The sequence below is a fragment of the Nomascus leucogenys genome, chromosome 5, assembly GCF_006542625.1.
Source record: "Nomascus leucogenys isolate Asia chromosome 5, Asia_NLE_v1, whole genome shotgun sequence".
Lineage (NCBI taxonomy): Eukaryota > Metazoa > Chordata > Mammalia > Primates > Hylobatidae > Nomascus > Nomascus leucogenys.
This window is the reverse complement of record NC_044385.1, coordinates 107,189,619-107,204,111: the sequence shown is the minus strand read 5'-3', so window position 1 is coordinate 107,204,111 and position 14,493 is coordinate 107,189,619.

The following is a 14,493-nucleotide window of genomic DNA, read 5'->3' as shown; positions in this document are numbered from 1 at the left end:
GGCTTCAATTACCATCAGTCACCTGCATTTCAAAAATATTAAGTGAAAAATTCCAGAAATGAACAATTTATAAGTTTTAAAGTACATGCTGTTCTGAATACATAATAAAATCTTGCACCGTCCCAACTCTATCCCACCTAGGGTATGAATCATCTGTTTTATGACAGTTATATTATTATAATTGTTCTAGTTCTTATCAGATATTGTTGCTAATATCTTGCTATCCTAAATTTGTACTTTAAACTTTATAATACAAATGTTTGTATAGGGAAAAACGTAAAATATGTAAATTGGTACTATCCTTGATTTCCTGCATCCACTGGGGATCGTGGAATGTATCCTCAGAGGATTAGAGGGAACTATTTTATTTTGTTATGAACTGGGTGCTATACAAAATCAATATATTATTTTAAATTTTGGTTAAAAATGCCATTATTTTTATTATGAAATTAGTCATATGTTCTTACCATTTGGAGATATATGCTGAAGTATATAAAGGGATGAAATCACCTGATATCTTCAATATGCTTTAATATACATCCATAAATTGGAAACCCTCTTTTTCACTTTTGTTTTTCTACCTTCTTCCCTTCCTTCCAGCCTTCTGTCCTCTGAGCATACCTGGGGGCAATAATAAGGACACTTAGAACTCAGACCTTGATTTTTAAATACCTTAGAAAAATGTTCAATTCCAGGACAAAGGAAAAGAAAGAGTAACCTGACCCTGAAATAATTTTTGTGTGTGAGAAAAGTAAACAATTTCTTATAAAATTATAGGGATATATTAAAAGAACACAGAAGCCAGCTTCAAGGAGCTTTTTCTAAGGCAATTTGAGCACTAAAATCCTACTAATATTAGATTGTTCTAATTAAAACAGAAATGTATGGATCAACACAGATACTAATACAGAATAAATAGAAGTCAAATACCTTCCTTACCATAGAACACCAACTAGAAATGTAGAATAAAATATTAAATTAGAAAATCATATTTGACAACCATCATATTAATAATTCATTAGTTTACCTGAGAAATATCAATGGATGCTAAAACTAATGTGGAAAGAGGGATGAAAATTTGAGGTTTACATGGTTTCAAAATATCTTGTCATAAAGTACTCGTTAATTGTAGTGGGAATGGGATGGGGAAACATCGCTTTCTAATGGCAAAATCTGATACCATCTTGAGTAGCCCAATTTAACACTGCAAGTAATGAGTCCAGTAGACATTGGTGTCACTTGATAGAATGCAATGAGATAGCAGTATTATTTCTGTGATAATTTAGCTAAACAATGCATCACCTGAATCTACTCATGCAGAAATATCCTATAAGCACACATGAAAAAATATTCTACAAAATTATTGCTTTGTAATAAAAATTTCATAGTCATGTAAGCCAATAAAGGCTGATAAATTATTTCAGATTGAAGGAAACTAGAAAGACGTAAGAGAAAGTCAAAATAAGTGAGTGCAATATACGATCCTAGTTTGGATTTTTTTGCTGTTAAAAAAAAGAATATACTATGAAATCAATTAGAGGTTTTCTATATGATAGATGTATAGAGTTCTTTGTATTATTTTTGCAAGTTTTCATTGAGTATGTTGTCTGAGAATATGAATGCATTTAAACAATATAATGGGTATATAAATACAAGGAATTTCAATGATTTTGGAAAATAATTCTGAATTGCTATATTTTCTATATTCTTCATTTGAAATTTTGATCATTTAGGTAATGTAGAAAAAAATAGAAAACATAAAATATGTTCCTGCATTAAAAATGTATGTAATAAAAAGCTCAAACACATAAAAAAGTAGGGAGAATTTAAATCAACTCACATTTTTCTACTCCTATCTTTTTAAAATTACAAAAAAATTAACAGGGCAATTTTGTTTAATTGTTGTCTCTTCAATTCTAAACCACCATTTCATCACCCACTCTGAAAGACATCACTTCCACCACTTTCCAAAGACCAGAATCTTCCATTAGTTACCTGATCACCAATAGATATTGCCACCACTGATAGAACACTCTTACCTAGGAATACCAAAGCATGCAGAGGCTTAGATGAATTACAGCTTTCATTTCATTAACCAGATGTCCCTATTCTTCAGCTCTTTTCCTCCTCATAAAACCCATAACCCTTAATAAATACAGTTGACCCTTGAACAATGCAGGCGTTGGAGTGCTGACCACCTGCACAGTTGAAAATCCATGTACAATTTTTGACTCCCTAAATACTTAACTACTGATAGCCTACTGTTGACCAGAAGCCTTATTGACAGCATGGACAGTCAATTAACACATAATTCGTATATGTAGTACATACTGTATTCTTACAATAAAGTAAGCTAGAGAAAAATAAAATGGTATAAAGAAAATCATAAGGAAGAGAAACTATATTGACTACCCATTAAATAGAAGTGGATCCTCATAACAGTCTGCATCCTCATCATCTTCACATTGAGTAGGCACAGAAAGAGGAGGAATAGGAGGGGTTGATCTTTCTACCCCGGGTGGTAGCAGAGGTGGAAGAAAATCCACATATAAGTGGGAGAGCATAGTTCAAATTTATGTTGTTCAAGGGTCAATCATAAGATCATCAAGAATGGCAAGAGGAATAATCTTCTAACCACTTCCAAAACATGAAGGTGATTGATATTTGGCATTATTTTCTATTAGTTTTATCCTTTTGTGGAAGCATAGCTTTATATGACATATAGTATTCATTAACTGAATTAGCCTAGAAAATATCTTCTGATGGTTTCGAAACAAGTTGAAAATCAGATCAACATTTTCAAAACTGGTATTGATTTGATACATGATAATAGTTGTCAGGCTGAGGAGGACAGATCACCTGAGGTCAGGAGTCCAAGATCAGCCTGGCCAACATGGTGAATCCCTGTCTCTACTAAAAATATAAAACATAGCTGGGCATGGTGGTGCGTGCCTGTAATCCCAGCTACTCAGGAGGCTGAGGCACGAGAATTGCTTTGAACACAGAGGTGGAGATTGTAGTGAGTTGAGATCATGTCACTGCACTCCAGGCTGTGAGACAGAGCAAGACTCTGTCAAAAAAAAAAAAAAAAAGTTTTCAGGCATTCATTTCATATAAAGTAATATTTGCCATTAAAAAACACCTTGGTCAGGGGACCTCCTCTTTCAGTTTTGGAGCCCCCTTCCCTCTGTCTCTGTACAGGGGAGCTTCTACTTTCTGTCTTCTCCCTTCTTTCTTGCCTATTAAACTCTCCACTCCTTAAAACCACTCCACGTGTGTCCATGTCGTTTTATCTAAACTGGCATGAGGACCAAGAACCCTGGTGTTCCTCCATTCATTGGAGCCCTATCATTCTGGTACATTGGCCAGGAAAGGAAATTGAATCATCCTCTGGTGAGTATGGAGTGGATTTCAACTTTAAATCTGTCCTTTAATCTCAAGGCTCTCTTCCAGCTACCTTGTTGCCAAATTTTCTCTCCCTTTTTACCCGCGGTCTCTTACCCTCTCTCTGTGTGTCTAATGTATAGGAATCTTTACAGTTCAGGGAAACAGGTCTGTAAGAAAAGATCACGAATCGTGGCAGGCAGTAACTCAATAAATCTCTCTCTCTCTGTTTTCTCTGGCGAGCACATTGTATTTCTAAGCCACCTAGTAGAAATTAGGCTCTGGGCCTCTTCTGGGAATGCAAAGTTTCTGCCTTTAGCAGTTAGGAGTAAGAGGTCTTCCACAGCTCAGTTTTAGTCTCGATATTGTCTCACCGGCAGGAAAATGGCCATTCGATCCCCATGTTCTTTTAAGGCATCTATTCTGTCCCCTATTAAGATAGTACTTAATTAGTAAGGGGATTTTAAGTCAGGAAGTTAACCAGAACCATTCTTCTATGGGTAAATGCTTTAGCATGGGCTATAATAGCAGGATATAGAGTTCAATCTAGCACACCCCCTCCCTTAAAGAGGCCTTGCCCAATTACGTATGTTTTTTTGAAATCCATTTTTTGGAAGGCACACAGGCCACGCAAGTCTAGGAGGTCAAAGGGAAAGAAAAGGCAGAGGACTGATCGCTTGGGGACAGTGTGACTAAGGCCTAAAAGTCAGTTCCTCTGGTGCAACGGCTTGGAGGGTCACACCTGCAGTCATGGGTGGCACATTTAAGCGGGTGCCAGGAATCCAGGAGTGACAGAGAGGAAATAGTTGGGGGGACGCCCTCTATGTTTTCATCTCCATCCTAGATCACATACCAAAAGGAAGGAGACTAAAAGGATGCTTTCATTCTCACTTCTCTTTCTATACGGGTAACATAATCTTCAACATGCACTCCCGTGGAGTGTACTTTGAAGCACCGGGACTCCTTCGACCTTGAAACTTTGAAGAAAAAGTGGCTTATTTTCTTTTGCAGCCATATCGGGCAGGCCCAGGGAAAACAGTTCCCCAAAATTAAAAAAGTGACTTTCAAGGAAGTCATCTCAGGGTCCCCCTTATTTGGGGCCCCTTCAAGTTCCCTTCCCATTCCAGGACCTTAGGCAAGTAAAAGGAAACTGAGGCTGATTTTCTGACGACCCTGATAGGTATATAGAAGCTTTCCAAAATTTAATTCAGATGTTTGACCTCACATGGAGGGATGTTATGTTGCTGCTAAGTCCAACCCTCACTGCAGCTAAAACAGGCAGCTCTGCAAGCAGAAGAAAATTTTGGAGATGAGCAATATGTCTCCTATAGTAGGCCACAAGGGAAAAGAGAAAATAGGAAGGCACAGAAAGAGAGGAAACACCATTCCCAATAGGACGAGAGGTGTTACCTCTTAACAACCCTAATTGGCACTCCTTTCTATGGTGTTTTTTCTTCTTTTGTGGTTTAAAATGGCTTCTATCTCTTTTATAATGTGCTTCTAACCTGGGAAAAGTTAATTTTCCAAACCTTAAAATGCTTGCCGTAGAGTTGAGCTAGTGGAGAGGGAACCCAGAAGCCTGATATGCTGGCAAAAGGGTAAAAATTTCTTACCAGTTGTTTCATGTCCTTGGGAATATAATCTGTAACCACGTGGCAATACTTTCTTTTAGTCTCTGCCATTTTACAATGGTGGCTGTCTTCTTGTGCTAAATCAGATAAGCCAGTCTGTCAATCTAGGTGGTGCCGGCTGATCCATCAAGGGCAGGGTTTACAAAATATCTTAAGCACTGATCATGACAGCAGTTTAGGGAGGGTCAAAATCTTGTAGCCTCCAGCTGCATGGCTCCTGGGCCATGGTTTGTAATTCTGCGGCTAGTCCCTTGGTCTGGTCCCCAGGCAAAAGGGAAGTATGTCTTGGGAAGCAGCTGATACCATCTTTGTTTTAAATTATAAACTGTAAACCAGTCTCCTCCCAAAATTGGTTCAGCCTATGCCCAGGGATGGGCAAGGACAGCTTGGGGGCTGGAAACAAAATGACATTGTTTGGGTCCGGTCTCTTTCACTGTCTCAGTCACAATTTTGCAATGACAGTTTCAAAAGCTGCCTATTACTCCATTGAAAATTCCTTGTACACTCACCATTAAGTCATACCCTAATTAAGGCTTGTTGGTTTCACCTCTGAGGCTACTTTTTGTAAAGTTTAAAAGCTGAAAATCTTAAGTGCTTGGCATGGCTAAAGTCAAATAGCAAGGAATTTAAAACGATTTTTTTAGAGTGCTCAGCTTAATTAAGAGTGAATATTCAAGTCATAGGTATATTTAAAAAGTCTTCATGTTTTTCTCTTCTTGGATCTTGTTTTCTGGAAAAAGGTTTTTTTCTTCTCAGTTGACTTAACTATTTTTCTCCTTTTTTTTTTGTCCTATCACTCTTAGTGCATGCATAAGAGGCCCTAAGATAACTTCTGGTAGCATGGGACTCCTTGGGAAAAACAGAGGGGGTGCCACAAACCCCGTTTTGGGGAAAAAAATACCCTCTGTTTTCCTCATGAAACCCCAGGGATTAAGTCTATAGTTCCCTCCCAAAATCAAAGGCTCCATTCTGTTTTGCATTGTGTTATCTAATGGTTTTAAGTTTTGGGGATATCAAAAATTACTTCGCATTATGAGAAAGCTTTGGTGTGTAATAACTAGGTAGAAAATACACTGTAAAGCATGGCTAATAGTAGTTATAAATCAGAGAAGCATGCTCCTAGCCATCTGGAAAATAAGAAAACATCCACATCCCCCACTGGGAGATGAGACTCCCATCAGGGATGGGCTTATTTTATTTTATTTTTTTGAGACGGAGTTTTGCTCTTGTTGCCCAGGCTGGAGTGCAATGGCACGATCTCAATTTACTGCAACCTCCGGCTCCTGGGTTCAAGCGATTCTCGTGCCTCAGCCTCCCAAGTAGCTGGGATTACAGGCATGTACCACCACACCTGGCTAATTCTGTATTTTTAGTAGAGACGAGGTTTCTCCATGTTGGTCAGGCTGGTCTCAAACTCCAGACTTCAGGTGATCCACCTGCCTTGGCCTCCCAAAGTGTTGGAATTACAGGCATGAGCCACCATGCCTGGCCAAGGGATGGGCTTATTCCAAAATAAGCCAATTGGCTTTGGGTTGTCTTGCAATGAAATGCATGGTAGAAGCACTACACCGTCTTCTCCCATAATATCTATATGGTCTTTTCATAAGTTAAGCATTGAAATAAAAGTGTAGCAAGGAGGTCTTAAGACACTAATCTGCCCTTTAGTAAAAAGGTCATAAAAGATTTGTAGAAATTTCACCTCAAGGTCAAGTTGGTTAGGATTAGATGGAATGATCTATAAGGTTTCATTTAAACAAATTAGGGTTAACATTAACAAACTAATACAAGGGTAAACTTTGGCTTTAAACAGAATTTTCGTGTTATAATAAAGGCTAACAAATGGTTTTTGCCTTTTGAGTCATCATTTTGGCAAAATAATTTATGGCAATCTGGGAATTGTTCTCCTAATGCCTGGGTTTTTGGATGGTTCAGAGGGCCCCTGAAACATTCAGAAAAGAGGTACGCAGGATCATCTGACATGTTTAGTCACATGAGATTGCCAAAATGATGTCCAATCTTCTTTAGGTTATATTTTGGTGAATAATACTAATATATGTTCCAAAATTGTATGGGATTTCTAAAATTCTAATGTCTAAGTATATGCTATCAATCATAACTAAGGGTAAAGTTATTATAAACCACGGAGATAAATGAACTTCTTTGTCAGTCATATTTTTAACTGTAACTATCCTGGAAATGTTGCCATTCACAGACAATTGTTGTCTTGCTTTGTTCCTTCTCAAAAGATGGTTTATAATCAAGCTATACTAAGGACTCTAACAGGTGTTCTCAAATTCAGGTTTTCAATAGCTTTGAAGATTATAACATTGGAATAGAGAAAGAATGTACAGGACTCCTAAAGAACTGACATGTTCATAAATATCAAACAAAACAAAAGTTAACTAAGTGAACTGCACTCAGAAAGTTTAAGCAAACTTTTTTTTTTTTTTTTGAGACGGAGTCTCGCTCTGTCACCCAGGCTAGAGTGCAGTGGCATGATCTCGGCTCACTGTAAGCTCCGCCTCCTGGGTTCACGCCATTCTCCTGCCTCAGCCTCTGGAGTAGTCAGGACTACAGGCGCCTGCCACCACGCCCAGCTAATTTTTTGTGTATTTTTAGCAGAGACGGGGTTTCACTGTGTTAGCCAGGATGGTCTTGATCTCCTGACCTTGGGATCTGCCCGCCTCGGCTTCCCAAAGTGCTGGGGTTACAGGAGTAAGCTACCGCGCCCGGCCAGTTTAAGCAACCTGTTTAACTTGTGCTTGGAATATTGCTGATTCTTGTTTTGTTTTTCAGAGTCAGGGAAACTTATTTTAAACTATTTATGTTCTTTAATAATTAAGTAAGGCATACTACCGTGAACAAAATTTGGAGCATATTCATTTTTCTCTGCCTGGTTCCTCTGAAATTTGGAGACTATCTGTGAGTACTCTTCACTTATGGCAATATAGTTGTTAGCATCAGTGTGATAAGAATCCATTTTTCTTTGTCAACAGAACACAATTGGAAAAACTGGTTATTTTACCAAGGCTTTGACTGAAAGGGTGTGTTTTCCTTTAAGGAATCAAGCTTGACCTGCGGAGCCAATATAAGCCCCTTGGGGAGAACTGGCTTCATACCTTGTCTACGTTGTCCCCCCACAGGGTTCCTAACCTGTGGTCAGTAAAGAATGTCACTTTCTAACAGGTCTGGAAGCTCTGAGTTTATCTTGGGACCTCAAGAGGAGGGGATCACCCAACTCACAGGTATTGAAGGATACAAACCCATGGCTGGGCTCAGCTTTAAAAGTCTTGTCTGAAATTCCTTGTGGAACGGAGTTTTATCAAAGCCAATCCAAAAGGCCTATGTAAAAATAAACATTCTTGCTGCACTTTATGCAAATAATCAGCCCAAGTATAAGACTAACATTTATTCATAATCAGTTTTTGCCAAAAATAACGACTGGAGAGAAAAATTTTGCTCCAAAGTTTATCATACATTTGTCATTAAATCCTTGTCTCATTAACTGTTTTTAAGCTTTTTGACTACATCTTAGATTAACCCTGCTTTTTCCTGTGAGTCAAGTGGTGATCTTCTGCAGCTCGGAGAAAAACAAAAAAAAAGGATGGGTAACGTACAAATGTGAATCAATATGCTAGTTCTGGGCAATTATCTTGCAAATTCTGCCAGGTAATGAAAGTGAGTAAGGTGCCCATAACCCAGAGGTTTCTTTGTTTGGGAAAATAAAACCAAGGAACTTTATAGACCTTCAAAGGAGACTTCTCTATCTTGCCAAGTAAAATGTTAGATGGAAATTACCTATCACACCACATATGTGGAAATTACCTATGACACCACAGATGTGGGGACTGCTTCCTCACTCTACTATTTGCAATAGGATTATACACAGCAGCACCTTCTAACTGAAATATTGAACAGAAAGTTTCTATCGCTGTCATATTTTGCTTAATTATTATCCTCATAGCAGGGATAATAGTTACTAACAAAAAGGAAGCATGAAAGTTTTACTATCACTGAGTCTGCTAGGACTTTTTATTGGGTCTAGTGATGCACTTTTAAATGAAACATGCTGCTTTTGGATTAACACCTCTAGTATAGTAAAGGAAAATCTACAGGTACTTAAAGATCAAATCAAAATTATTGGCAGGCTCAGGGAAAATGCCAGTTTCAGCCCCAGGTGGCTACAATCCCTCTTTAATGAATTCCAGTTTTCTTTATAAAATTGGTTAGCCCCTTTATTAGCCTCTCTCTTGCTTATGTGTCTTGTATTAACATTTGGATTCTGTATACTCAATGCTATAACTCAAACTGTCTCTTCTCACCTAGAAGCAATCAAACTCCAAATGGTGCTGTAAATTGAACCACATATGGACATGCCATTCTTCTGAGGACCCTTAGATCAACCCCAGGAGGAACCCTAGCTGCTGTTCCCCATTCCACACTCCTTTTCAGCAGAAAGTAGCCAGAAAGAGTCATCACCCAAAACCCCCTAACAGCAGTTAGTGTGGCATCTCCACAGGGGGGAATGTTATAGGAGTTACTAAGAAATTATTTTAGGCAGATGGAGAGGAAAAGGGGTTTTGGGAAGTTTTCATTTTTTAAAGCATCTCTAGAAAAGTTTCTTCTGAAGCCCTGGCTCTTAGATCCAGGCCGGCAACCTTTGATATGCAAATGCTAGCCATTAGAACCTGGATCCACCCAACATGGTGATTCCTGCCGCCTTCTTGGCATTTCCCCACGTGTTCCTGGGAACATGGCCACCCCCACATATCCCCACCTGTGTAGAACATCCATGGGCCCTACATTTGCATATTAAAAGGCTAGGGTGGGCCAGGTGCAAGTGGCTTATGCCTATAATCCCAGCACTTTGGGAGGCCTAAGCAGGTGGATCACCTGAGGTCAGGAGTTCAAGACCAGCCTGGCCAACATGGCAAAACCCTGCCTCTACTAAAAAATACAAAAAATAGCCAGGCGTGGTGGTGGGCATCTGTAATCCCAGCTACTCTGGAGGCTGAGGCTAGAGAATCACTTAAACCTGGGAGGTGGATGTTGCAGTTAGCTGAGATGGCACCACTGCACTCCAGCCTGGGCAACAGAGAGAAACTCCATCTCAAAAAAAAAAAAAAAAAAAAAAAAAGGCTAGGGTGGGAGGGGCCAGCTTTTACTCAGGCTACATGAATGACATAGCTAGTCAAACCAATCCCCTGAGCCCTATGCAAATCAAACACCACCTCCTCCAACCTCTGCAGATATACCCGGCTGGTATCCTTGGCAGGCGGGTACCTCCTCTCTTGGCTTTGGAGCCCTCCTCCCTCTTTCTCTGTATGGGGAAGATTCTTCCTTCTGTCTTCTCCCTTGCTTCTTGCCTATTAAACTCTCCACTCCTTAAAACAAAACAAAACAAAAAATACTTTGGTCAAATAAGTTTGTGAAACACTGTATTATTGTATATCTTGCTCTGGAATATTTACAATGCATGGCAGCACATAATGGCTCAAAGATTCCCTACAGTAAAAACATCTATCAACTTTTACCTCAGCATTTCCCAAGCATATTTGAATATGGAAAATGCTTGTGAGTTGTTGCATGAAACAGGTATTTGGAAATTTTTAACTTAGAATGATATAGGTACTCACCAATGGATAATGGCAATACATGATATAAAATGCTAATTACACAATTTTAACAAATAACACAAGGAAAGATGAATATCCTCATGATAATATTTTTCAGCATTTACAAATATAACATGAAGACTCTTCACAAAATAGATAATTATAAAAGTCTAAGTATATATTGTAGAAGAAAATAATATAAATATAAATAAAACTCAAAGCAACTTTAATACAGATCTTTGCCCTTTAATTTGGGTGATTAAAACACACATATTTCATCTGAACAATCTTTCCTAGAAATGAATACAAGACACAGAAAAAAAGGTAATTAACGGCCTTAGCATTTATGGGAGGATAAGAAAAATAAATATATACACTTTTATTAGCTTTTTATAAGAATTTTTGGTTTTTTGGAGCAACACTGAAGATGAATTGAAAACTAGGAACAAAAACTAAAGGCCAGGATAACACAAATTAAGTGGCCTTTGTCAAAAGGATACAACAAAAAATGGAATTAGCAGTAGATAACTGGAGAGTTAGTGAAGCTTAGATCACGTAAGGTCTTATCTACCTTCCAAGAGTATCTGTTCTTCATCCTCAAGGCCACAGGGAAAAACTCAGAGGATTAATAGAAGGCCATGAATGGATTGACTTGTAAAAGGAGCACACTAAAAGCTTCAGGTACTGTAGAGCAACAAGGTAACTGTTGAGACAGGAATTGGAGTTTGTGTGTCTGTTGAAATAGTGAACCCAAGTCTGGGGGCCTGAGGGAAAGGGAAAAGTTCTAGATCTCTGAGTTAGGTGACTGGATGGAACTCAGCACACTTGTTAAAGTTAGGATGTGGAACAGATTTACAGTGAGGGGAATAATTTAAAGTGAGGGGATATCTAGTAAGATTAAGTTCAACTTTTAGTATGTTATGAGAAATGCAGATTTACTTGCCATCAGAGAGAAGTATCTTGAGAGCAAGATGAGAAACTCGGATGAATACGTTAATGGTGGAGGAGATCAGAGTTATCCTGAGTTACCGGGGGCCTCTCCTTACAGGTTCGTAGCAACTTCAGTCCATGTCTCCTCAGAAGAAAGAATTCAACTGAGGGGCCTAAAGGAGAAAAAGCAACCGATGCAAATTTCAGAGCAGGAGTGGAAGTTTATTTTAAAAGGCCTTAGAACAGGAAAGAAAGGAAGGTGCGCTTGGAAAAGACCCAATCAGGCACGTGAGAGTTAAAGAAAGAAGGTCAAATGCCTGGTTTAACCCTAATTCTAGGATTTGCATAAGCTTGCCTCTTTCCCGTGATTCATCCCTTAGGGTGGTCTGCCCGCATGCGCCGAGCCCTCCTGACCCTTTGAAAGTAAGTACGCCCGTGGTTTAGGGAGCTATAGGCATGCCCACCTGAGGCTTTCTTCCTTTTTCCGGTGGAGTGTACCCTGAAGATTATACTTCGCCATTTTTGTATTTTAATACGCATTCCCAGAAAGTTGCTTTTTCCTGGGGCCTGCATTCAATTAACATTTTGATGGTAACAGATGTGGACCATCGGGAAATGCCTCTCCCTGGCACTGCCTAATTATCACTTTTAGAGAGGCAATGCGATAATTGCCGAACCATCACCAGATATTTCTAGTGGGTTGAGGGATGGCCCACTCATGCCTCACTGCCTGTAATAGAGAGATAACATAAGAATTACCAATACATAAATTATGACTACATAGATAAAATGTTAGTAGACCTGGATGGTGACACTGAAAATGGCCCGTCACAAAGAGAGGAAGATGAGAGTGGAAAAATATCAAGAATGGAGAAGTGTTATGTGTTGTGAAGCCATCGCAAAAAAGGGTGTCAAGTATAATAGGTTTCAGAAAGGGTTAGCTGAATTTGGCAAATAGATGTATTGCTATGTTCCATAAAGAACTTTCATTTTAAAGCAAAGATGTGTCTAAATAAATTTAAGTGTTAACCTTTCAGATTAATGTACTTTTCACAGAAAATTTTCTTTGATAAACTTTCTATAGCATTAAATATTTATTTATAGGATTGCAAAATCTTCTGACAAGAGAAAAGATCAGAAGATAAATTTTTTTATCCCCTGGCTGTTATTTTCATGAACAAAACTGAAAGCTATTTTGAAAACTAGTAAAATAAATATGGATTTAGAAGAAAATTACCATAGAAAACTCCATTTTCAAGCTTTTATAGATGAGAAAACCAATGGCTGGTAATATGGAGAAAATGGAAAAAACAAACAACTGTTCTTAAGTTGCCTTATTAGCTCTTATTAACTAATACATTTAACATATTGTGAAACAGACTAAAATTTAATATCAAAACATAAGAAATCTATGTTTTAGTTATACTCACTGACACATATAGATTTGCCTCAATTCTGTAATAAAAATTGGGCTTAATCATGACTATTTATTTATATTTACTAAGATGCCTGCCTTCAAATAGGTAACTGAAATTACTATTTTTATGCTTTAATGTTATGATGACATAGCCTCAGTTGCACAGTAAGTAATACAAATTAGAGGTTGCAGTTATTTTTCTGAATCTTTGTTTTTCCCGACTAAATTATATAAAAAGCTAAAATAAAAAAGGAAAAAAAACCACTATTTCTGACTTGTAATAAATCTGGGTTCTACTTTTTTATCACTTTCTACATGGAGTGATTTTTCCTTAGTGGAAACAAGATGTAATAAAAAAAAAAAAAAAAAAGAATAGATAGTCTTTCCCTGGAGTAGCCAAAAAGTGCAATTCACTAGTGGCCACCGTAAATTGCTTTAGTACAATAAAGGATGTTGATTGATTGGCACTGCACAAAGACTGAGGACTCACAGCAGTAAAATGCCAGGAAATGTAGGGTGATATGATGTAAAGGGAATAAGTTCAGTAGTAAAATGGAATGAAAAAAAGTACTAATATAACATTCTGTGGTGTAAAACTTCAGACCTGATGCAGTATTTAAAAAGTAGCATGATACAAAAACATGCACTGTAGTTGCATAGGGCAGAATAGTAAGCGACATACAAAGAGATACAAAGCATCCAAAATCAGCAGACCAAAACTACAAGAGGATTACAGTTATGGGAATTAAGAATGGAGAAAGAAGCTGAACAAGACCGACAGGCAAAGGATGAGAGGTGAAAAAGTCGAGGTGCAGTGAAGAGGGAAAGCAACAGCTAACAGGACAGAAGGGAGAAAACTCATTGTAGATTAATCAAAGAGTAGCAGCTGTATGATGACAGGGAAAACTGACAGTAACTCATATAAAAGACAAGGAGGGAGGAACCATCAATAGAAGACACTGGTTGGTCTAGGAGGAGAGGGAATGTTGGATTTATTTAGAACAGACTTACTTTTCCTCTAGCAGTAGAGCAGAAAACATTACCACATATTCCTTAAGGGTTTGCTGCATTTATACAATAAACTTGATATCAACTAAAATGCACACTTAGGAAATCTACTTATGAGCATAGTTTGCTTTTTGGTGCATGTGCAAGATTTTAATGTGGGTATTACTAACCTCTACTTAGGAAGTCATGAGTTTCAAAGTGGTGTAATAGGGGATTTGAAATTTGTAAGCATGTAAAAATGATTAAGTTCAGTAAAGAAGGCACACTTAATCAGGTACATTTTCCTCAAATAAAATAGTTTCTACAGAGGTACAAAATTATATCTGAACCCAGAAGGTCAATTCAATTTGATTTGCCTGCTTCTGGTTCAGATTGGGGGTGAGAGGAAGCTGCCATTCATATTTTCAGACCTTAAATAATTCCAGCTCATTTGATGGAGTTGACTACTTTCTCCTTGTGAAAATTCTTTTTTCACTGCTTGTATGACACTGTTTTGTTTTGTTGTTGT